At 37.6% G+C, this 25749-nt stretch overlaps 1 long non-coding RNA gene across 8 annotated transcripts in view; it reads right to left on the bottom strand.

The window, feature by feature from the left end:
* Positions 1–279: 279 nt before the first annotated feature.
* The window catches only part of LOC149127465 (uncharacterized), a 30501-nt gene continuing 5031 nt past the window's right edge, over positions 280–25749 (bottom strand). For 2 of the 8 annotated variants that reach the window (XR_016231613.1, XR_016231605.1), the window contains exon 4: positions 280–595. This is a non-coding gene — a long non-coding RNA (uncharacterized LOC149127465). Of the gene's footprint in view, positions 596–7675; positions 7717–8109; positions 8315–8626; positions 8783–16887; positions 17058–25749 lie in introns of those variants that run through there. The other 6 variants (XR_016231608.1, XR_016231611.1, XR_016231606.1 and 3 more) reach the window with 6 other exon arrangements.

Here is a 25749-nt window from a genome sequence, read left to right as displayed (position 1 = left end):
ACGACACAGGACCCTGCGTTGTTCTTTCGTCTGCTCGGCCCTCCCCGGGTCTGCTGCTGGTTCTTCCCGGGTTGGCTACCGTCCCTTCCACCTCCGTGGAAGGGCAGTTCCCCCTGGCCGCTTTCCCCACTTCCGCGGGGGAGCAGCACACCGCTGGCCGGCTCTCTCGGGGGCTGCTCAGGTGTTCCTTCAGATAGATGTTCCTGGTGCATGTTGTCTCTCTCCTCCTTTATAGTCCTCTTCCACCAATCCCAACTCTGCTACCCACACGCCGAGTACACTGCTCTCCTCCAATCAGGAGCAGGTCCTGCTGTTTATTGGTTGAACTGGAGGCAGCTGTGTAGAAGCTGTTTCCTCCTCTCCCAGCGCCATATTGTGGGAGAGCAGATACATAGAATAAGTCTTAATTCGAGTAACAGTCTAGTCCGAGTTGCTCCCCACAGACCAGTATCATATCTTGTGAAATGGAAAGAAGAGATCAAATTTCCTGAAGACTAAATTATGACATAGAGCTGGATAGTTGATATGCAGTCAAAGAATGAAAATGTAGATGTTATGCAGGCTTTGAATTACTTCTAGTGGTGTTTATCAACAGCTATTGAGGAAAAAAATGGATACATTAGTAGTTATATACAAGATAGTAGGTGATGTGTTCATTTGCTTTAGCAATAAAACTACATCTGTGACAGTAGTTACAATGAGAGCTGGTCTGCAAGTTTAATTTATAGTTTCCCATGGTCATTCTCCAAGTTTCATATTTTCTATGGACAGGTAAAATAAGATGAATGTGGATAGACAGAATTCTGCTATGGTGACTCAAGTTGTATTTGCATTTGCTTTATGTGGAAATCTTGTTTGCAAATATAAAGTAAAAGTGTAGTAGACTGTCAACATATTTTTCTTCTTGGGACAACATGTTCAACTGGCCAAAGACTTAGGTCTCTGCAAGTGAGACCATTCTGATCACTGCTGACCTTCAGTCCATTACGGTAACAATACTACTTTGAATTTGCCAATCATAAACCATCACTTGTTCCTGTCAACCTAGAATCCAATTATATGCATTGATTTAACAAACTATTCTGCAGAAACATTTGCCATGGCAACTTCTAATCTACAGAAAAGATTTTAGGGCTGTCTGCAGAAATTTTTCTCACATGTGAAAGGTGAGAAATGTCCTTTAGATGCCACAAAATGGGTAACAAGGTTTTCCATGATAATTCCACTCAAACATTCCAATCCCTAATTCATTGGACCCCTTGTTTTATAGTGCATGAAGGCTGATTTGGCATTTCAACTTGGGTCCATGTTTCCCTCAACCAATTTACCAAATTAATAGAGGACCTTCTAACACTTCAAGCTGTACTATTGGATCAGGATTCTCTCCTTAGTGGTCTTATATCAATAAACTATCTTCAGCAACATTTTTCCCTGTAACTGATATATTACACCCTTAAAACCAATTCCCACACATATTCCTCAGATTTATGTCCATACACTTAGGAATCATCTTACGAATCTTCTAGTTTATGGTCCATATCACTGCCTAGGGTACAAACTTAATGCTCACCATTCTGATCCTGCTGGATCCTGAGTCTAGATACAGGTGTAGAAAAAGGAGGGGGGGCAGTAAGGATAAGTCTTTTGCAGAATTAGCCATCTTTCAAAGCAACGTTTTCAAAGCATGCAATTATGGCTTCTTCAGGCAAATTAGAGTTAAACTACCCTGAAGTGAATTAAGTTAGTCAGACAGGGATTTCATATTATTTTTTCAAAGAAGATTCAGCAGCATTTAGAGGGCTGATTTATGGGGATATACTCATTAAATCCCCATCCAAATATTTAGGACCCCATTTTTCCCAATCAGTTTAATAGAAGTCTGGCAAAGAGGCTAAGATTTCAGTTGGTGTTATTAATCAGTTACAACAGAATGAGAATCTAGGTTTAGTTATCAGACATCTCAGACTTACAACTGTAGGAGAGTAGTTTCTTTTAGGGAAGACCAGGAAGCTTTCAAACATTTACACCAAGTTTAGGCTGAACCTTGAATCTTGAGTTTGTCCTATTGGTTCCCTACTATTGCCTGAAGTCTGGAACAACCAGCCAGTATCATTAGATCCATTACTTAGCAAAAGAAATTTTCAAAGTTATACAATGCATAACCACTTAGCAGCTTGCCTTTTTGAATATCAAAGAAGATAAGCTGTGATATTTTGCACATCTCTACTGACACATCATACCATGTACCATCAGCAAACTTCTCACTGGATAAAGGTCATTACCTTTAAAATCTATTCAGATTACAGAGTTAAATTTAAAAAAAAAATCACCAATAATCAAGTTAGGATTTTTACCTTTTAAAATTCTTTCTATAGATCCAGTATAAGTACCAATATCCAATTAAGTCCTTGCTCTCCAGAGAAACCCAACTATTAGGGGATATTAGCATATTTATCTTAAGGAATTTGCTTTGTAACCAACAATGTAAGATTTAGGCAATAAGGAGCCCTGATAAACAAGCAGTTAATCTGCCAGTGTTTACACACTGGAGCTTCCTTTTCTGAGGATGTTCCAGAAAGCTTATCTCTGAATGCTGTACTTGGAGGAGACCAGGCCACAACTAAGACGGAAGGCTTAATACCATAAGCTACCAGTTTGAGTTGGAGTTTCAATATACCAAGTACAACTGAAACAAACTGAAGACACCCAACTGTCTGCTCCACATTTTCTATGTTCTGGTTACTACCCTTACTCTTTTATAAAAGCCCTGGCATGGGCAGCCCTGTGGCACAGTAGGCTAAGCCTGTGCCTATGGCACCGGCATCCCATATGGGCACCTACTCATCCTGGCTGTTCCTCTTCCATTACAGCTCCATACTAATGGCCAGGGAAAGCAGAATATGGCCCAAGTACTTGGGCCCTTGCACCCATGTTGCAGATCTGGATGAAGCTCCAGGCTTCTGGCTTCAGATTGGGCCAGCTACTGCCATTGCAGTCATTTGGGCAGTGAACCAGTGGAATGGAAGACCATTCTCTCTCTCTGACTGTAAATCTACTTTTCAAAATAAATATATGTTTTCAAAAATAAAATAAAAGCCTTGGCAAACTGCTTCTCAGGGAAACAGATTAGTTCCAATGAACTATAACTTCCCATTGTTCCCTTTCCTTGTCCCAGGTAAATACAAGTTTCCTCTGAGCAACTTACTGCTTGAGGCTGATTATTTGGTGTCACCCTAAGCAAACAGACCCTTATGTCCTCTCACAGCTTCAGGACTGTGGGAGGTGGCAATCCCAAATCAGTGGGTCAAGCTGGTTGGGTAGAGACTCTTAGGCAAGTTTTGAGGCTGCAATTTTGAGAGAATTTCCTTTTATAGAAGTCTTGGTTTTGTTTTAAGGCCTTTTAACTGATTGTACCAGGCATCCTCACATTTTTCAAGAACATTCTTTAGAACTACTGATTATACATATTACCCACATCTAAGGAATTCTGTGGCAGAGACCCTTCCAAAATAAAAGAAAATGACACATTAAACTGTCAAGGAGGACTGGCTAGGGGCAGATATGATAGGGAGCTTCCAGAATGGACTGTCCAGGAATGAGTGCAAAGGGGATTCTGAGAAAAACCATCTTGCAACCCAGGCTGTTTTGATATACACATATGCTGCCTTGTAACAATTATGTAAGCAGGACAATAGCTCTAAAATATCTAATCAAATATGTGTAATCAAATATGTAAAGAAAAACTTACAGTTATTTGTGCTAGGGTATATAAGACAAGTCCTGTTTTGTTTGGGGTCCAGACTTTGGACAAAACATGCTCTGGGCCTGCCAGCATAAAGAATAAAGCTGCTTCCTGTTAAAAGCTTTGGTTTCCAACTCTGAGAATCCTGTTTTAATATTGTCACAGTAAAATGCAGTTTGATGAAATAACTGGGTACAGTAAAAGTCAAGTTGACACATAAAACTAATTATCACGTCTTAGAACTCAAAAATTCTTGTCATGTACCCAACATATTTGGAATGTATATCCATACACAACTTTATGCATAAATATTCATATTATGTATAATAGCAAAAAAGTAGAAATAACTCCAATGTCTATCAACTGAGAGAATAAATATGGAATATTCAAATACAGTGGTGTATTATTTGGCCTTAAAAATGAATTAAGTACCAATACAAGCAGCATTTGGATAATCATTGAAAACGTAACACAGTTGAGTAAAGTGCTACATAGAAAGCCATGCATTATATAATTTTATTAATATGAAATGTTCAGAATATAGAGACCAAAAAAAGTGAATTATTACTCGCCAAAGAGTAACTGAGGTGGGAAAAGACAGTGACTGCCAATGAGTATAATATTTCTTTCACTATTTTTAAAAAATGTTCTGTAATTAGTAAGTGGTGGTTACTGAAAACTGACACTGAATTTTTATAAATAATCATAGAATAATCTAATAAATGGTTAGTGTACAATTACTTTTTTTCATGAAATAAAAGATGGTGAAATTTGAAAACTGACACCTTCAAATATCTTATTTTAGCCTACAAAATACAGATATATATTTGACAATTTTATGAAGATTGAATAGCTTTCTATTGATGGAAACTAATATCTTTTTTCCATAATCCTAATGTAGATGCTCTTCCTGATTATAAAATTTTTAAGGCAGAGCAAGTATCTAGAGATACTTGCTAATAATTTAGGCCATAATTCTGTGAAATTAGTTTTTCCCTAATTTGTTATATCATTTTCCAAACTAAAGACTATTACTATTATGGCTCATTTTCTTAAGTTCCTGTAAAAATGCTTAACTTGATTTTAATATAAATAACTATTTTTAATCATGTTTAATCAGTTTATATCCTAATGAATGAAGTTGTATAATTAAATTGCAAGTTCAAGTAGGCATAAAGAATGAACATATGCAAAAGTGGCAAGAGAAACCCAGGAGTATTAATCACTACTTGTTAAGATACAGAAAGTATATTTAACTTAGTGAACTGGTTAAAGTAAATCAGTTCAACAAATTCCACCATACACATTTCATTTATTTACTTAGCGTTGGTAATACATCTGATTCCAAGAAGTCAAAGATGACTAACATAACTGAATAGATTGGCAGTTCTTCTACTTTGAGTTCTAAAGTTAGACTGTTGAATTCTGTTCTTCCCCTTACCAGCTACATAATTTTCATAAACTTTGTTTCATTACTTATAAAATGGTGTAAATTACACACTCATATTTCTATGAGAATTAAATAATTCGGTATATGTGCTGCCAAAGCAAGCACGAGAATTAAATAATTTGGTAAGAAAATTACATAAAACATTTGATAAATCCCCAGAAATCCAGGGAAATTGAAGAAAAACAAGACAGAATCTCTGTTTTCAGGAGGTTCTAAATACTCAAATGGAGAACTGAAAAAGTACTTGAAGAGTAAATAAGGCCACAACCAGAGACAAAGTGAGAAAAACAAGGCCCTTGAGAATAGGAGATATCCTAATCTCTGTTTTACGTAATCCCCTGTTCAAGTTCCCCATAGGTACAGGCTCAAAGTACTCATTCAACGGCCATAGTCAAGCAGGATGCAATCAAACCCACCAATGCTATAACGTTTAAGGCATAATGCTGATAAACCTATAAATATTTTAAGAAACCTGGGTTCTAGGCTCAGTCTTGCCAAGTGATTCCACTGTGCCTGTAAATCTTATAAACTGCTTCTGATCCTAAACAGCCTTGGTGCCTTTTTGAACAAAGGGAATTTCTTCCCCAATCCAGTATCCTGTAACATACTGAGACTCTGCTCTACTTTTTAACAGTTTGTTCATTACCAAATTATATCACCAAGTAGGACCTTGTGGGGTAATCTAAAACATTGGTCATGACAAAGAAGTATATCTTGCTGATAATTTTTATTGCTAACTCATACAGACAAAACATGTAGTTCCCATTCACTCTTCTTAAACACTAAGGACTGCACTTCATCCACTGTGGTAAACATTATTGGTATAGCAAATGAATCACCAATTTGTTTCATAGAAACACTATCCTGCATAGTAGGGCACACTTCCAGTTGCATCTACCATAAACAATATGAAATATTTTTAGAATACACAAAGAAAATATATATTATGAAAATCTATGTAAAATTTTAAAGAGTTATACCACAATAAAGTTACATTTTAATTCTCCCCACAAACTTTTCAAAATATCCATATACACATAGTGTTCCTGCAGGTAAGACTAACACTCAACAAAGTGAAAAGGCCACCAATAGAATGGGAGAAAATATTTGTAGACTCTAACTGATAAATTATTAATATCCAGGGTCTATAAATAGCTCAAAAACTCAACAAAACCATCTAGTTAATAGGAACAGTATATGAATAGGCAGTTTTAAAAGGATAAAATTCAAATGGCCAACATAAACATGCAAAAGTACTCAGGATCTCTATCCATCAGGGAAATGCTAATCAAATCCACAATGAGGTTTCACCCCTCCCCAGTTAGAATGACTATTATCCAAAAATAAAAAAATAAAATAAGTGCTCACAATGATGTGAGAGAAAAGAATACACTGTTGGTTGCTGGGGATGTGAACTAGCGTAAACATTATGGAAGGTAGTATGGAGATTCCTCAGAAATCTGAAAATAGATCTACCAAATGACCCAGCCATTTCACTCCCGGTAATTTACCAAAAAGAATGAAATCAACCAATGAGAGAATTATCTTTATCCTGATGTTTATTGCAGCCCAACTCACAATAGCTAAGCTATGGAATCAATCCAGAAGTCCATCAGTGATGACTGGATAAAGAAATTCAGTACATATACACCATGTAATACTACTCAGCTATTATAAAAAATGAAATCCTGTCTTCTGCAACAAAATGGATGCAACTAGAAAGCCTTAGTGAAATAAGCCAGACCCAAAAATACAAATATATGTTTTCCCCGATTTGTGGTAACTAATATAGAGAGCATAAAAAAAAAGAAACATGTGAGCAAAACTGACCTTTGAGATTTCATTATTTTTATAGCCCTTGTCTATACTTTTGAGAAACAGTGGATTTTCTGCTCATTTCTTGTTGAACTCTTTATCTAATGGAGGTTTAAGGTTGTGATTATAAAATAAACTGAACATTGTCATTCCATACATTAAAAGAAAAATTAAGAAATGAAGGTGGACTGATGTTGGAAGTATGGATGGGAGGGATGGAAAGGATGTGAAGTATTATTATGCTCTTAAATTTGTATTTACAAAATATATGAAATTTGTTCACCTTATATAACTAAATTTAAAAAATTTAAGAACTCTAAATTGTTGCCAAAAATAGATTAGAACACTTAAAAATGAGAAAAAAGGCTGCCTTGCCTCCTGATTGTTCTCTAGATCCCAAGGCTCTTGAAGTAAATACTGTACTTACAATCCTTTCTATTTTACTTATTACTGATTCTCCCTTTTCCCTTAACACTGCTGAGATCAAATTTTGTTACCAACCAAAAGTCCTTATTAACCAAAAGTGCTTTGACCAAGAATAGTCCATTGTTTCACATACAGGAAGTGGTTAAGTTAGTAACTCCCATTGGCTAGGCCTCTTCCATCAAGTACAAAGGAAATGAAATTATTTGGAAAATTCCATCAAATTAACTAATTAGGCTACATACCAAATATAATCTTCTCAGAGGATCCCAATTCATAAAAATACCTGCAATCAGAAGCCATTAGAAGTATTGTGAAGTTTATTCTGTATTCAGAAAAGACCATGTTTGTAGTTAAGCAAAACTCTTCCTGATGATGAAAAAAATTTACAATCAATAAGACTGTATGGATACTCAGATAACTCACTAAAGAGTAGTTGATATTGACAGACATGTACCTTCCACCTCTGAGCCTTCAGTATTCCCCAGAATGCAAGAGGCACTCTATTACATATGGGTTCCTGTCACGTATTACTGAATCTACATTTCTCAAACCTACATTGGCTTTCTCAGGGATGGACAGTCCTGTCGCCAAATCCCTCAAATATCTTAGTGATCTTCCAAGTTCAAATACTGGTTTTGCTCCTTCTTACATCATGGATTTCTCAAGTACTCTTTTTTGTAAAGATTTATTTATTTGAGAGGCAGAGATTCAGAGAGGGGAGGTGGGGGACAGAAATAGAGGTCTTGTATTGGCTGGTTCACACCCCAAATGACCACAACAGCCAGAGCTGGAATGATCCGAAGCTAGGATCCAGGAGCCTCCTCCAGGTCTCCCACACTGGTGCAGGGGTCCAAGTACTTGGGCAATCCTCCACTGCTTTCCTAGGCCATAAGTAGAGAACTGGATCAGAAAAGGAGAAGCTGGGATGCAAACCAGTGCCCATATGCGATGCCAGGGCTGCAGACTGAAGCTTAACACACTATGCCACAGCATCGGCTCCTAAGTTCTCTTTCATTCATTCCACAATTATTTACTGAGCAACCTCCATGTGGCTACTTCAGAGCTAGGTCTCTAAGAGGCAGGTATGGTACAGAGTCTTGGCTCCAGGAGTTTGAGTCAAGGAAAGACAATAACTGCTATAAAATGTGATGATATATGCGAATTTGGGGGCGTTATCCAAAAAGATCATTTACCTCATCTTATGTTAGGTGGGGGAAAGAGACTGAAAGTTTCCTGGAAATGATCACATTTTGGTCTTTATGTTTGGATTGAGAACTCCTTCCCAAAAGAGTAAGCAACATGTGAGCCCTGCCATGGTTGGTGAACAAACACAGCATGGAGTTGTTGGCCTGGAACAGAGAAGGATTTGAAGGCAGGAATGAGGATCAGAAGGGGGTTATGAACATGCTGAAGAATTAAAGTTTGTGGGGTTGTCATTCTGGCATAGTGGGTAAAGATGTTGCCTGTGACAATGGCATCCCACATGGGCACCAGTTCATGCCTCAATTGCTCCATTTCCAATCCATGTCCACATTAAGGACCTAGGAAAAGTGGCAGAAAATGGCCCAGTGTGTGCACCCGTGCCACGCATGTTGGAAACATGAACTTGGGACTGGTCCCGTGCTGGTCATTGTGGCCATCTGGGGAGTAAATCAGGAGACTGAAGATCTGTCTCTTCCTTTCTCTAACTTTCAAAAGGCAGAGTTACAGAGAAGCACAGGCAGAGAGAAAGAGAGAGAAAGTATACCACCTGCTGGTTCACCCATAAATGGCTGCAACAGCTGGGACCGAGCAGATCTGAACCCAGGGACCCAGGAGATTCTATATGGTGCAGGGGACCACAAAGACCTGGGCCATCTTCTACCGCTTTCCTAGCCCATAGCAGAGAGCTGGGTCAGAAGTGGGGCAGCCAGGACTTAAACTGTCCCCCATATGGGATGCCTGCACTGCAGGCAGTGGTTTTACCTGCTACACCACACCACTATGACACAGGGCCACCCCCTAAATAAATCTTTTCAAAAAGAGAATTAATATTTTTGGAGGAAAGTCATTGAACATACAGCGAAGAGTGATAAGAGAAATTACATGCTCAGATCTCATATACAGTATGTGTTTATATTAATTATCAAAAATGGCTACCATTTATTGAACATCTAAAATTGATTAGTAGAGCCTATACAGAATAACTAATAACTAATAATTTGGGCAAGAAGGTATAGAAGTGTTAATTAACTTTTGCCAGAATGAACAGACAACATGTTTGGGAACCACAATTGAAATCTGTGTCTGCGTTTATGACATTCTCACATTATCTGCTAGACAAATCTGAATCCCGATTCAGTGGTGAAACTCCAGCATCCTTTTAATGTGTTATTCTTTAGTATTGCATCGTCACAGGCCTTTTGGCTAAGACAATACAGAAGGTCATTGCCTATTATCACCAAACGACTGATTAGGAGAAGGCCCTTTCAATATCATATTGGTATTCATGTATATCACCCTCATAAGAACTGTTTATGTGTCCCAATTATATAATCTTTTCCATTAAATTATATTTTTAGAGGGCAAGAAAATAGACTCTTTCCCTTTCATAACAAATATTCAAAATGTATTTATGATATAATAGGTGCTATTCTAGGTAGTTTACACTTCGCAAAAATTTAATTCTCAATTCAACTTTTTCAGTATTGGTCCCCTTTTAAAGATGAGAAAACTAAGGAATTAAGTGGTTCAGCATTATGTAAATTCACTTATCAACTGCTAGATTCAGGATTTGATTGCAGGCTACATGAATCTCTATTAAGTCATTATGCTTCTTTCATTATGCTTGGCAAATAAGCAATCAGTAATTATTTGTTGATAAATAAATGATCAAGTTAATAATTAATCCATCAAACTTTGAAAATAAACAGCTCTTAAGTAGTCATTCTTCAAAACAAAGTCATTTATCTGATTGCTGTAATACTAACACTCAAATGATTTAAATTTTGATAAAATCCATCTCAATGTATACACATAATATTGTATAAGGAATATGACTGTACATTTTCCCAAAATTATTGGGTCAAATTAATATTGTCTCCATTACCAACTTTGGCTTTTATGAGAAGCCTTCTACTTAGAAAGTCTTATACTCATTGGTCATGAAAGTGTGAACATGATCAGTTATTATCATTGGGAATTCTTAAGCTGCCTGTGGGTGTCTGCAAGCCTATACCAGGAATATGAAAACTCTGCTGCAGACAGGAATATCGTCTCGTGAGCCTTCCTATCTACACACACTTACACTGAAACCATTTTCTCTTTGCTCCCCTTTTGTTTTTGTGACCAAGCTTTATACACTCACAGGCTCTGTACCACACCAATAACTATTGTGAAAACTAGTACGACCTTAGATCTCAAAAGACCAGTGGGCAGGGACCAGTGTTCCTCTGGCCTCCATTTTCTTTCTTCCTTCCTTCCCTCCCTCCCTCCCTCCCTCCCTCCCTCCCTCCCTCCCTCTCTCTCTCTCTCTCTCTCTCTCTTTCTTTCTTTCTTTCTTTTTTGTAAGATTTTATTTAGTTGGGAGTTACAGTTACAGACAGTGAGAGGGAGAGACAGAGAGAAAGGTCTTCCTTCCATCGGTTCACTCCCCAAATGGCTGCAACGGACAGAGCTGCGCCGATCCGAAGCAGGAGCCAGGAGCCAGGAGCTTCTTCTGGGTCTCCCATGTGGGTGCAGGGGCCCAAGCACTTGGGCCATCTTGTACTGCTTTCTCAGGCCACAGCAGAGAGCTGAATTGGAAGAAGAGCAACCGGGACTAGAACCGGCGCCCATATTGGATGCTAGTGCTGCAGGCAGAGGATTAACCTACTATGCCACAGAGCTGGCCCCCTCCATTTTCAAAGCAGAGGGAAACTGTTTAGTTTGGTCTTTCTGATGTGCTCACTTTCTTTATCAATGTGTGATGAAAACTCATTTTTATAAAATATATTGCACAGAATCCCAATATCTGGTTTTAGGAATAACTTCACAACTGACTTGAATTCTGACTCAGATGACAATGTACATCTTTGATTCTATTAAAAGAGGTAAGCAATTCATGTCTTACACAGCCACAGGTACAGTTTGGTTAAAAGTGATGCGACATATGTGAGGTCACATAAAGATTCTAGAAAGAGTCTTCAAAAATTCAGAATATTCAAGTGTACTAATAATGGGGAAACATTTTTAGATTTGTCTTTTTGACATAAAAATGCTTAACTAATATATGTTGCAGTCTAGTAGAAATAAAATATTTTCCAATATAATATTTTCCATAAAATTTTTCCATAAAATATATTCAAAAGATTGAAAGAGACTCATTTTAAATTAAAAATCAACTTTTTTTCTTATAAGAGCCCTGAAACCAAACATTTGGTTTCTACTGATTGAAATTATTCTTAACATAGTAGGACATTGAGAATTGAAAACGACTTACCAGTTTTTCTTAGTTGATAGAAATAATGAATGTAACTTTATGTTAGCATGTATATACTTACAACTTTTGCTTTACTGTAGTGTAATTTACCTTTTTCTTTTCATTAAATGTAGAGCATTATTTAAAATGAGGTTATTATCAAGCCTAAGAATTCTAATAGCTAGAGTTCAAGTTTTACAGCTTAAACCTTAGTGGCTCAACACTTCGTAAATAAGCACCTCTCTGAGCCTTTTAAATAGTATTTGAGCCGAGTTAAGTTTACGAGTTAGCTATAAAATTATAATTTGGTTCTGAGGAAGAAACCTCATTTAGTGGCACTCAACAAACTAATATACTGACCCTAAATCCCAACCTGACTATTTAGTTATTATAACACACCACTATGAAGACTATTAACAGGACTAATTAGAACATCAATCACTTATCAGAACCTCAATAACCTCACAATAACTCTTTTTATGGTAGTTTAAGCAATTCACGCTAATGCACGATGCCATACACAAATGAATTGGATATTAGGGGCCATGATAACTCGAAGTCACTTGGCAAGCATTTCACAGGCTCACTGAGTAAGACAGCAGAGTATTTTCTAAGAAGCAAGGCATGCAGCTTGAGCCAGCATTACATAGGCCACCCTGTGGACAGGCTTTCTGAACAGTATGGTAACACTTTTTACCTGTTTTGTTAATGGACTCGACTTTCTCAACTTTAACTTTTCTTAAGCTTTTTAGTTAATTAGGTATAATCTATTAAGACAGATTCAAGGATAGGCTATTGTATAAGACAGATCACATACTTTAGGTACTTTATCTTACTATAGGTTTTAGATTTTTTTTACTTAATATTTTATTTATTTATATGAAAAGCAGACTTACAGAGAGAGAAAGGCACAGAGGGAGATAGATATTCCATCTGCCAGTTTACTCCCAAATGGCCACTACTGTTGGCTGAAGCCAGGAGGCTGGAACTCTACACAGAGTTCTCATGTGGGTGGCATGGGCCCAAGTACTTGAGCCATATCCTGCTGCTTTTCCAGGAACATTGCAGGGAGCTGGATCAGAAGTGGCACAGTTGTGATCAGAACCAGTGCCCACTTGGGATGCCAGTGTTGCAGGCAATACCTTAACCTGCTGTGCCAACACCTTGGGTCAGGTACTAGTATTTTCTAACTAATATGCAAACAAGGAGCTTCCATCAGTCTACAACATCCAGTAAAAGCATTCTGGAATAAATGGTTGAACTGGAAAAATACCAATGGCAAGATCTTTAGAGAACTCAAATTCTAAGACTAGGCAGGGGTGGAGTGAGGAGATGGGAGGATGATGGCAAGAGGATATGCTTGAGGAGTCAATGCCTAACCTGGCTCTACCAATTGATTGCTTGGATTAGGGCTCACTGTTTCCACTGCCAGATAGGAAGCACATCATGAGATGTCATCTGAGGGACTGCAAATCATCCCAACCTAGCTTAGCTTTGAAAAGTTAGTCACTGTTTTTTTTTTTTTTTCAGATTAATCATTTATTCAAATTAGTGAGTTGAAAGCTCCAAAGCTAAAGGTGTTAGATTTTAAACAGCAATTTTAAAAACATCACATTTAGGTATTTCCACATACTGGTGATTAAGTTCAATATTTTTTGAAGAAGAAAAGTCCATGAAGACATGAGACAGGAAAAGGCCAGCTTGGAAAGAGGAAATAGGTTGGGGCTATGCGGAGAGATACAGATAGGGAAGTAATATCGCTTTTTGGCCTTTTGGCTAAGATCAAGTATAGGGGAGATATGGAAGTATTGATCACAGGAACATAGGTGGGAATAGATTTAATGTCGAGAAGTGAAGAGTAGAATATGAGGCTTTCTAGGGACCACTCCAAATGACGTTGTCACTGAGACAAAAGGACATTAATGATCCTTTTTCTCCTTAATTAAGGTGATTTTGGCTGCAATAACCAACAAATCTTTAAAAACATAAAGGCAGTTAATCTCTTGCACACATTAATCCACAATGCCTGCTCTCAAGTGAAGGGGGTAGCTTTTTTGAGTCAATGATATACAGACTTTTATTCTATCATGGCTGCATTGTATTTTGAAACATGACTTCCAGGCTTACAAAGTCCAACTGCATCAAGTTGGTATGAAGGGAATGATGTACTGCCCACAGATTACTGCAAAGCAGTCTTGAACATGGGCCAATCTAAACACTGATATTTTCTTGAGGCCTGGTTATGACACTGTGTCCCACAGTTTCCAGCATGCTTAAATAAGTCACAATAAGACACAAAGGAATGTAGAAAATTAAAACAGAGAGGGTACACAAGGTGACAAGAGAAGGTATATTATTGCTGTTCAGTTTTGGTAAAAATAAAACAAAAATTCATTTTTGCCTGTGAGTATAAACAATAAAATGAGATTTGAGTAAAGTGGGCTGGCAGAACAAGACAGAAGTTTTGTGCTTGGCTGATATTTACATTATGCATGTTATTATGCATGATGTTAAGCCCACATAACCCTATTAAATGGGTAAAATAGGGGAAAATTGGCACCCCTGATCATCTACTTGTCCCCAGCTATGCTATTGACAGTAATGTAACTCACCCAATGTTTTTGCAGTCAAAACTCCAAAATTATTATCTGATTCTCCCTCAATCCAAAATATCTTGGGGGTTACTGCAGAATTCTTTAATTTACTTTTCAGTTTGGATACATAGGAATGATATAGAATTAATTGCATATTATACTTGCATTACTCCTTAAAAACTAAATAATCAAGAAATGTGATTCCTAAGGTACAGAAGGAGATAATGAAACTGACTTTCCTCCAAATTTTAAGAAAAATTCTGAGTTTACTGCAACCTCCACTTTATGCATTTGCTTCTAGGAAAACAATTTTTGAAAATTATCAAGTCTGATGTTGGGCCCTCAAAGATGAAACAGATCTGATACACACTCAGTATATTAAGGGCCAAAAGTCCCATGTATACAAGCTCCAGGTATTCCTAGGCTTAAGAGTGCCACCATCAGTGACATTACAAAATATCATTGCCCAATAAACAAAGCCATAGGGAAATTAATATTTTTCTGACAGTTAATTCCCTTTCCATATTAAACATTGCTTTTTGTTATTCTTGTTTTTCTTGAGCATTCAACCTCTATCTGGAATATTGTTACTACTGAGAAGTGTCGCATCAGTGTCTAATGTTGCATACCTAAATGCTTGTTGAAAATATTATTGTGAAGTAATCATTAGAGCTCAAGGATCATCATTAATTTTAAATTAAAACTATAAAGAGCATGAGATTTCCACAATGGTCAACTTAAAAATATGTGAAAATAATTATGCAGTTTGCCTATACTGACCTAGTCAATTAAAAAAATGTCGGTAGTTTTCTCACTCTTCTTCATAAGGGATGTGTCTATGCTCACAGCATATGGTGACTCATCACAACTTTGTCACAGTGAGTGGGCACAGGCATAAGCCAGAACTCCAGCATTATCCAACAGCTGTCATTTCCTTTTTAGGGACCAACTCATCCTCTCATGAACATGTCCTGGGTCAGGCTTTTATAAATTATTCACCTAATAATTTGGAAAATCAGAAAGGTATTTTCTCCAAAATAATCTTAAGAGTTAACTTGGTATAGTAAGCTTGCCTTTTAGCCTTCCTGAATAATGTTTGTCTTATTTATAGAACTAGTTTAGATTTTGAGGATTTGGTAATATCATCTCTTCTTTTAGATTATATAGAATGTTTTACATAAGCAATTGTTTGGTCTGAAATTAAATGCAGGATACAAATTTATAAGGCAATATACTTTACTGGCTATCATAAGGTGAAAAGAAAAGTGTTTATTCCTCCATGCCATCTCTCCAGGCTTGCTCATGGAGCAGTAGGCTTAAGTCTGTCATTTCTTCCTTCATGGAAGAGAGAGTCAGTTAGGAATTATATTAACATGCAGTGAACAAAAGTACCAACAGAGACACACACGAACATGTTAACCAGATTATGCAATTTATGTTTCCCTCTACTAATGACATGTCACAGGATGTACTGTTATCATGGCTTCATATCATTTTGACTTGGGCCACTAACTCTCACTAACTCTCAGTCTTTCTCATAGAATCATTGCTATGGCTGGAGCCATCACATCTGAATTTCAGGATAGTAGACATAAGAGGATGAATTATAAATGCTGGTAAGTTTTTAAATTGTGATATTCTTTCATAGAAACGTCCTGGAAACACTGAACAGCCCCCAGTTACCGTGAACAAGTCAGAAGTCTGTCCTATCAACTAAATACTTCAAATGGGATTGGTGAATATTGCTTCTGAACTGAGTACACTGTCATCCAAATAATGTCATTAAGAAGTGGGGGATGAGTATTAATAAGGAGCCAGTGATCTGATCTTTATCAAAGAAGTGTTGAAAAGAAATGACACACTCCTCCCTCCTCCCCTCCCTCTGTGACAATCCACTTTGAATCCTTTCTCCAAAGAGGTAGGATTGGCTACCTGGATACCCAGATATTGCAATTAATTAGGTCTTATGTTACTATGAGGTAGTATTACTGGTTTTAAAAACTGTCATTGAATTGTCTCGAGTGCTCTGTGCCAAACTAATAAATAGAACAGAAGAAGGATAAGCCATACTGTCTTAGATTCTGTGTCGATTCCTAAGTAAGTAAAACAACTGGGAAACATAACGTAGACAGTTTTCTCTGAAGAGAAATGGGACATGAAAGCCATTACAACCTATACAAGCAAAACACAAATTAAAGGTTATAGGCAATTAATCCAGATTCAAAAAGTGTGAAAATAGTCCCCACTAGCTTATAGCTATTGATATAGACATTGAATCAGTCAGAACTAAAGAGGAGGAAGAGGAATGAAATGCATCATGAACCAGTCCACAGTCCTTTGCCCCAGAGAAAGCAGCTATTATATAGGCTGAATCTTAACATTTCCATAGCTTAGAATATTTCCAACTTTGCAGTTTGCTTACCCTTTTCCCGCTTTCCTCATACCCTCTTGCTCTGTCTCCAGTCTTGTCATGATCTCTGTCATTTAGGAAGTTTTTCCACAGGAACTGTTTGGATAGCATGATTGGTCTCTTGCCTGTGGCAATCATGTCATAATTATTCACACATTTTCCTCCACTAAAAGAAGAGTTCCCTAAGAATGAAGATCATGGCATGATTCTTGAAGCTTCAAGGAGTAGCAAGATTGTCAGTACATAGTTCTGAATCAATGGTAATTGGGGTTATTATTTGATATAAGAATGAAAACTGGTAATGAGTCAAATGATGTAATCAGGTCACAAGAAACTTGGAAACTCATCAAAAATCAAAAATCTTTACCTGTAGCAGTGTTGTAAGAAGCTTAGAGAGTGGTATGACTGATTTTTGAAAGTGGTAAATATCATTTATATGATAGAGGTATGAATAACTTATGCTCAGTCCTGTGTTCAACAGATTCAGGCAATAGATTTGGGGTGATTGGGGATTATGAAAGGATTTTCCAGGAATTCAGCTTTGCAAATTACATTGATTGGGTCAATGAGCTATAAATCCACAAGTTTTCTTCTCCTACACCCTGTGAATAACTCCAGTGTGGTCTGCTTTAAATACACATAAGTTCTCAACCTTGGCTAGTAAAATCACCTGGGAAGTTTTCAAACTCCAGATGTATAGCCAACACCTGAGAGAATGAGATGGAAATCTTGGGGTAGGATCCCAAACAACAGTTATCTTCAAAGTTTTCTATGTTATTGAAATGAGGAGTCACAGTTGTGTCAATGACATATGGAAATAAGTAAACATTTTCATCCATTGCTATAAAACAGCAATAGCATAAAACATGAGCAAAAATTAAATGCCACACTAATATTTCAGTCATTAGCTTTTATACATGCCTGAATTTATACTATCTAAACACTGACTAGGTGCTAAGTCACTACTCCATTTCAGATGTCTCTTGCAGGCTTTCTCTTTTTGGGGGGATGTGTACCCAAGTCCCTGGTCTTTTAATTCATTTTCCTTGCTATGCACTCCAGCATTTGTGAAAACCTGCACTTTGTTGGTCTTACAAATATTTTGACCCACCATTTTCTATTATTTTTTAAAGAAATAATTATTTATTTGAAAGTAGAGTTGGTGGGGAGAAGAGAGCAAGAGAGCAAGAGATTGAAGCATCCTCTAGTTCACTCTCCAAATGGTTGCGATGGCTGGAGCTGGGTCAGGCCAAGGCCTGGAGCCTAAAACTCCTTCCCATACTCACACATGGGTGCAGGGACCCAATGACTTCAGCCATGTTATTTGGTTTTCCCAGGCACATTAGCAAGGGATTAAATCAGAAGTGAACAACTGAGATTCAAACCTGTGCCCATATGGACTGCTTGCATTGCATATGGCAGCATAACTTGCTGCACCACAACACCAGCCCTTTCCCCAACCCTTTCAATCCATCATCTCTGACAATGGCTTGCCTTTAACCCTGACACTTATCTAATTACTGGGACATTCCATCCTTACCATGTTCTGCTCTTTCTCAACATTTTTGGTGACTTGGTGTGTCACAGCATCACATTTAGAAGACTAGTCACCAAAAAATCTGTAAGAACTCAGCTAGATGGTAGTTAAGCATATGAAAATAGTGTGAATTTTAAGAGAACTGAAACCCATGCCGATTTTTAACATATCCTAGTCCTTTGTCACATAATGAGCCTAAACATCAATGATATTTGTGCCTCTGGATGTCTCATTTCCTTCTACTATCATATTGCCTGGGGCACTCCCTCTGAATTCTCAGGAATGCTTTCAATCAGTGGATATAAAACTTTAGTGGTTAAATAAATAAAGACTGAAATCTCCATGGCCCAGATCATACCTATGCTGTATGTTTTCTGTCTTGTTGCACATCTCACATCCACACTTTGTCTCCACTTTGTCATTCGATTCTCTATCCTTTTACAAAGTAGCTCAGCTCTCACCCTTGTGTTCTCTAATGCTTTCACAAACCTCTCAGAATAGACATGTCAAACACAACACCTTTTGTTTTTCACAATGTCCTTTGCATTCCTCTCAGGCTTTCCCTCTCTTTAACAAGGCTCTACCACCAAGCTTCAGCCTATAATTATATAGTACTGTCCCCTCCAAGAACACTATTTTATAATGCAATTACTCTGCTTAAACAGTTAATGGTAAACTCAACCAATGACCAACAATTGAGTCCTTCAGGACCCTATCCAAAATATCTACTGCTTGTATTACTCAGTTTTTCATTACTATCATGGAATGCTCAGAGAAGCTAACTATATAAACAGAAGAGACTTATCTAGCTCACAGTTTGATAGTTCCATTGATTTTGTGTCTGTAAGGGTGATGGATGGTAATGGCAGAGAATGTGAGAGGAAGGGTCATATGGTGATCCAGGAAGCTGACAGAGAGCAGCTGGCCCAATTTAAGATTTATAGCCAACTCAAGCAAGCTACCATCCATGGGCATCCTCCCAACAACTTCCCACTATGCCCACCACCTAAACATCATAAAATTTAATTGAGTTTCCACCTCTTAGCATCATCAACTTAGGACTTTGGATTTAAACATCTGCATAAGCTGGAGAGCCAAATTATTCTCAAATGACAGCACTGCCCTTCAAAGGGCCCCTACTTCTCCTCACAGGGAACATCATTGCCACCATACAATGTGGGATCTTTTTTTTTTTTTTTTTTTAATGAATATAAATTTCCAAAGTACAGCTTATGGATTACAATGACTTCCCCCCCATAACGTCCCTAATGTGGGATCTTCTAATTCCAAACCTATGTTTCAGTGGTTCTTGTCGGCTGTTGAACCCTCTGTGTAAATCCTGTTCCTTTGTTGCACTTTTATAGCATAGCATTTGGTGACGAAATCTATAATCATCACAGCTGAGCGGGTTCTTTCCTCTATGAATACAAAACATGTCCTTACATTCTTATGATACTTACTATTTTCTGTCTTCTGCTTTAAGTATGTACAACTTGTCTTCTTTAATAGTTTAGCCTTTCATTGATACCAGGAGCTTACCCATTTTTAGATCTCCAGCTGGCCAAAATCACTAGTTTACTGACCTTGTTCTTAGTAGGCTCTAGAAAATTATTTAAGTTCAATTGAGTAATTTAAAATCAGCTTTATGTTTGTTTTAAAAGCATACCTCTACAGTATGAGGTATTTCCTTCTCTTGTCTCTTTCCTCACAGAACTGTTTGAATACCGAATCCAGTGCTACACTCCTTGCAGAGAATCGCAAGGAAGCAATGGCATAAATTGAGGCTGTTTAAACATGCAAGTGCTAAAGAATCAAATTGAACTTTTATGCAATAGGAATTAGCTGGGAGATACATTTAAATATGAATGGAGTTAGAATGTTTGTGCAAGAGTAATGGAGATTGAATGTTGATTTCTAGACAGAATTAAATGGAAGTATTAAATGCAGCATATTAGAAAATGAAAGATGTATTTTTCAGGAACACTGGGACTCTGTTGTGAATATGAAATGTTGGGATCAGGTATTTTCCTAACAAAATGTGTTGTCTATGTTATAATGGATTACAGCTGGAAAAACATGGAACAAAATATACGTAGGTAATCACAGTAATATGAAGTATAGATATATAAAAATTGATAAAGTAGAAAATTCCATTTTTGAATAGCTTAAGACCTTATAGTAAAATAGATTGAAAAAGTGATTTTGCGTAAATCCATTGAAAAAAACACATCCACATATTCCCATCAAAAGAATCAAATATAAAAGGAATATAATTTACAATTTGTGGTATCCTTTAGTCAACTTCTATTTTTCAATCATACCTTCTTTTTATGTTGGTTTCATTTTCTTTGTGTAATGTACTTATTGGATATGTTTATATCAGTGAATCTTCACCTAAATTTATGGGAAGATATTTGCTTAATACCTGTTGCGATTTGGATATTCCAAAAGCCCAATTTCCATGTTCAGTTCGTTTCTTTTCTCTTACTACAAACAGTAGTTTAACATTAATTCTGGTCATACAATTCCTCAGAATTAAAAAAAAAATATTAAAAATTTTAGTACAAAGTTTTGTTTGAAAGGCAGAGTTACAGACTGAGGTGGAGGGGGTTGGGGAGAGAGATAGAGAGGTCTTCCAACTGCTGATTCACTTTCCAAATGGCTGCAGTGGCCAGGGCTGGGTCAGGCTGAAGCCAGGAGTCAGGAATTTCTTCCTGGTCTCCTGTGTGGGTGGCACTAGGTCTGGGACTTGGGCCATCTTATGCTGTTTTCCCAGGCACATTAGCAGGGAGGTAGATGGGGAGTGGAGCAGCCAGGACTCAAACCACCACCCATATGTGATGCCAGTGGTACAGGCAGTGGCTTTATCAGCTATGCTACAATGCCAGCCCCAGCATTATAAAATTTTAAAGCATTTTTATATAATATATCTTCTTTAGCTTTTATCATTCATTTCCAGTTCTTTTTATCTATATCATGTTAAACGATTTCCAGGAGAGATGACTTCTTTAAATCTGAATTTAAGCTTAAGCTCTTCCAAATGAATTACCTATTTCTGAACTTCAGGATGGTGAAATCCTATCATTGGGGAGAGATGTCAGGATCTGCTTCTTATCTATTTGAAATCCCATGACTACTGGCGAAATTAAGCAAAATTTTAAAAGAGTGAACTATATAGAACTCACTGCTACGGAAGAGTTCTTGTAGAGAAGTGTTTTCATATTTTTAATAGCTTTTTGAGTTATTATGAATTCCCTTGTTGTTTAAGGCTTAGAGAAAACATTGTGTATAATTTGTAAATAAAAACTAGGATACCTTAATATAGATTATTTGTCACCATAAAAATGTTTTCTGTAATGGAAATTTCATCGATTGATTCTTACAAGTCCTGTTGAGCTAAAAAGTGAATTTTGACAAATAGAAGACTGCCAAGACTGCCAATTATATCTTCTATTGAAACTGAGATAGTGAAAATATTCTAAAGCAAGGTATTGATGTTTATTTTAGGGAAAACACTTAGGGATATGAGGTAACGGTGTCAGGGTTAGACAGAAACATTAGATTACTCCAGTGAGAACAAACAAAATTTTAGCAGCTTAAAAAATTCCACATCCTTGCTATTGCAAGAGAATAAAAAAAAAAAAAAATCAACTTCCTTCTACCTATCTGGTTGCTCACTTGTCAATTAGTCTTGCTGTGTTACACACACAAACACACACACACATATAATCAAAAGTCTATTAACCCAAGCTTCTGCTTATATGCAAGAGCAAAAAACAATGAATAACTTGAATGAGTAGTTAGAATTCAGGCTGATACAACAGCTTAGCCAAAGAAAAGGATGTTTTGGGAAGTCGAAGAACAAAAGAATTTTCAGCTTCTAGTTTTGAAAATTGCAGAAAAGTAAATACGTGGGGAAACTATTGGTAGACAAAGACTGGTTAACAAAATTGGCTATGTATATTTTTGCAGTGCTAATATCTGGCATAATAAAGTTTGTCTCTAATAATTAAATTCTATCTCTGTAAGCATCACAGGGACTGGCCTTATAATTTGAAATGTTTTGTTGATGCTTCATAGCTATGCAGTATTATTTGAAGATGCTTGCAGAGGATGAAATTTTAAGTTTATTTTGGTGCAAAAATTTTTTAAATCCATGCAGCTTTTTGATTTTATCCTTTCTCCACAAATATATTGAAGATTCCTCATATAGAATTAAGTGAGAATGGTCTATTCCTAGATCAAAAAGTAGACTAGATTCATGCCCAGGTAGCCAAATTGGAACCAAGACATTTCTGTTTTTCAGGAGGCAGTAACTAGAAAAACGACAAAACGACATACTTAAAAATAGCAACCCCTGTTATTTTTTCTGATTTTCAAAGTAGCCTAATAAAGAAGCAAACACCCTCCTAAATATTTTCTTGTAACATTCTTTGTAGCCGTGAAGCTCTCAGCAAACTGAGAAAAAATTCCCAAATATGCAATGTAAACATCATTTAGTATTTATGTCTATATATTCATCATGGTTTTCCTATGAAGTGCCAAGTCATGTCCTAGAAGCAACAAAAGTCACTGTATCCTTTTGCAGATTCCAAAGACTGAGATAAGACAATTCCAAGATACACAATACTGGGGAATTTTTACACGTTAAAATTTTATTTTGGAAAAAGGCATTATCTACTGTGAGTTTTCACCACTGTATTATGAGAATTTCCTCCTTCAACCATGCCATCTAGGCAATAAGTCCTTTAGTATGAGAGAAGTAGCACTTTTTCCTTGAATTTGTGTCTAATTTTCCAAGAGAGGTACTAGATATCATGTGATCATTGAGCCCTTGAAACATGGCCAGTCCAAATGAGATATGATTGTAAATTATACAAATTTCAAAGGCTTGATACAGAGAAATATAAAATCTCATTAATGGGGGCCAGTGTCATGCTGCAGCATGTTAAGCTGCAATGCTGATATCATCCAACTTGTAGATAATTTCAAAATAAATAATCCTGTGGATTCTTGCCATTTATTCAGAGAAGAATTTTGAATACTGGCTCAAATAGACCAGGCAACATGGTAAGTTTTTAAGTGTTTTACTCAGTGAGAAAAATGCACAGGAAAGTGAGGGCTTTAATTAGGGGAGAGAGAGGTCTAGAAACTAAGGTGGGTCCATACCACGCAGAGAGCAGGCCAGGAGACATGTGCAGCAAGCATGCAGGCGGGAGAGCAGAGACAGGGCAGAGGCCATAAGGCCGCATGCCCACAGGAACTGGGCAACAAGGGCACCATAGGGTGTGCAACCCAAAACGGGAGGGCACCAGCATGCCCCAGGACTTTTATCTTCTCCGAAAGGGGAGTGGTTATGTAGTCTGATTGGCAGGTGGGCATCCAAGTGAGATCAAATAAGGGCATGAAATCACACAGTGGGCTGTTCTCCAGCTTGCAAATCTCATCAATTTGATCCTATCTGTCTGCCTATATCATTGCCAGCATCCTATATGAGTGCTAATTTGTATTGTGGCTGCTCACCTTCCAATAATGCTCCCTGCAAATGCACATTGGAAAACAGATGAAGAAGGGCCGCCCACAAGGAGACCAGGATGAATTTCCAGGATCCCGGTTTCAACATGACCCAGTCCTCATGCTCGTGATTACTCTCTCTCTCTCTGTCTCTCTCTCCCTCCCTCATTCTGTCTAACTCTGCCTTTCAAATAAGTATTTTTTAAAAAATCTTCATATTATTAAATCTTGAAATTTAAAACCTTACAAATATGTCAAGACAACAATTAAAATTGGAGACAGCATTTGGCATAACAATAAAGAAACCATGCTATATGCCCACATCTCAAATTGGAAGGCCTGCAATCAAATCTTAGCTCTACTTCCAATTTCCAACATCCTAGTAATGAACACCCTAGGAGGAAACAAATGATGGCTTTAATAGTTGGATCCTTGCCAGTCAGGTGAGAAACTAGGATTGATTTACCATTTGCTTACTTTAGCCTGGCCCAGCTCCAGATTTTGTAGGCATTTGGGGAGTAAGCCCATGGACAGGAGATTCTCTGTCTCTCTGCCTTTCAAATAAACAAAGTAACTTTTAATTATCGATTCCTTTTTAACTTTACAAGCAGAATATCTATGATCGCATATGTTCTCATAAATAAATCTGTCTTTTGAGCAAAATTTAGCTCAGGCTCCTTTGAGTCCTCTGCTTGAGTAGTTCCAACTTTGGGTTCCCTCAATGTCCTTGTGGAACCTAATTTGAGAAAGAATCCTTACAATTTAATAAAACTCCCCTGCGGTGTTGAGGTGGATTCGTTCCTGAGAGGAGGAGCGTGGCGGGGGCAAGAGACACAGAGTCATCACACAGACCCCGAGAGTCAGGTGAAAGCAGGCCAGAGGAGAGCAGCCCACAGACTCGTTTATTTCAGTTGGTACAGCAGCTTAAATAGCCAAGGCAGCCAATCTGGTCAAGGGGCAGTTTATGCCCTAACCAATCACAGTCTGTTGCCAGGCAGGCTCCATTGACAGGTGGGTTTCAAAGCCATTCCTGACTAACTGATGCTCGCTTGCCAGCGGCCATCTTGGCATGGCCTTCTCATTCCACCATACTGGGGCCAGTGCTATGGTGCAATGGGTTGAAACCCAGGCCTGAGGCGCCAGCATTCCACAGGGGCACTGGTTCTAGTCCCAGCTGCTCCTCTTCCAATCCAGCTCTCTGCTGTGGCCTGGGAAGGTGATGGAGGAAGACCCGGGTCCTTGGGCCCCTGTGCCTGCGTGGGTGACCCAGGGGAGGCTCCTGTCTTCAGATCAGCACAGCTCCAACTGTTATGGCCATCTGTGGAGTGGACCAGCAGATGCAAGACCTTTCTGTCTCTACCTCTCTGTAGCTCTTTCAAATGAATAAAATAGATCTTAAAAAAAAAGAAAAGAAAAAGAACAAATGCACAGACAGAAATATATTTTAAAAATAAATAAGACTGCCCCTAGCTTGAGATCTGACTACTCTTGATGTTACCACCTCAGCCTGCCCTCAGAAATAATCCTATCAACTGAACTTAATCATAAGTTTCTTATCCTTAATGTTTTCTCCTAGTAATTATCCACTCACCTACCCCCACTCAGTTTCTTACTTGAAAAACCCCACTGGCCCTTGGAGTGGAACCCAGTCTCTCTCCCCATCCCCATTTTCCTTTGTAGTGCTCCCTAAAGGATCATCAGGACCTCTGTTGAGTGAAATCTGCCTTATCTGTAACAAGCATCATAAAAATTTTTTTCCTTATCAGTAACTTGCATATTTCTATTGAATATTTCTCATTCTCAAATGAATGTACACAAGTATC

Source organism: Oryctolagus cuniculus, chromosome 3, assembly GCF_051225735.1.
Source record: "Oryctolagus cuniculus isolate XC-2025 breed Fujian yellow rabbit chromosome 3, ASM5122573v1, whole genome shotgun sequence".
NCBI classification, from domain to species: domain Eukaryota; kingdom Metazoa; phylum Chordata; class Mammalia; order Lagomorpha; family Leporidae; genus Oryctolagus; species Oryctolagus cuniculus.
Note: the sequence above shows the minus strand (reverse complement) of the source record. Positions and strands in the feature narration are given on the sequence as shown.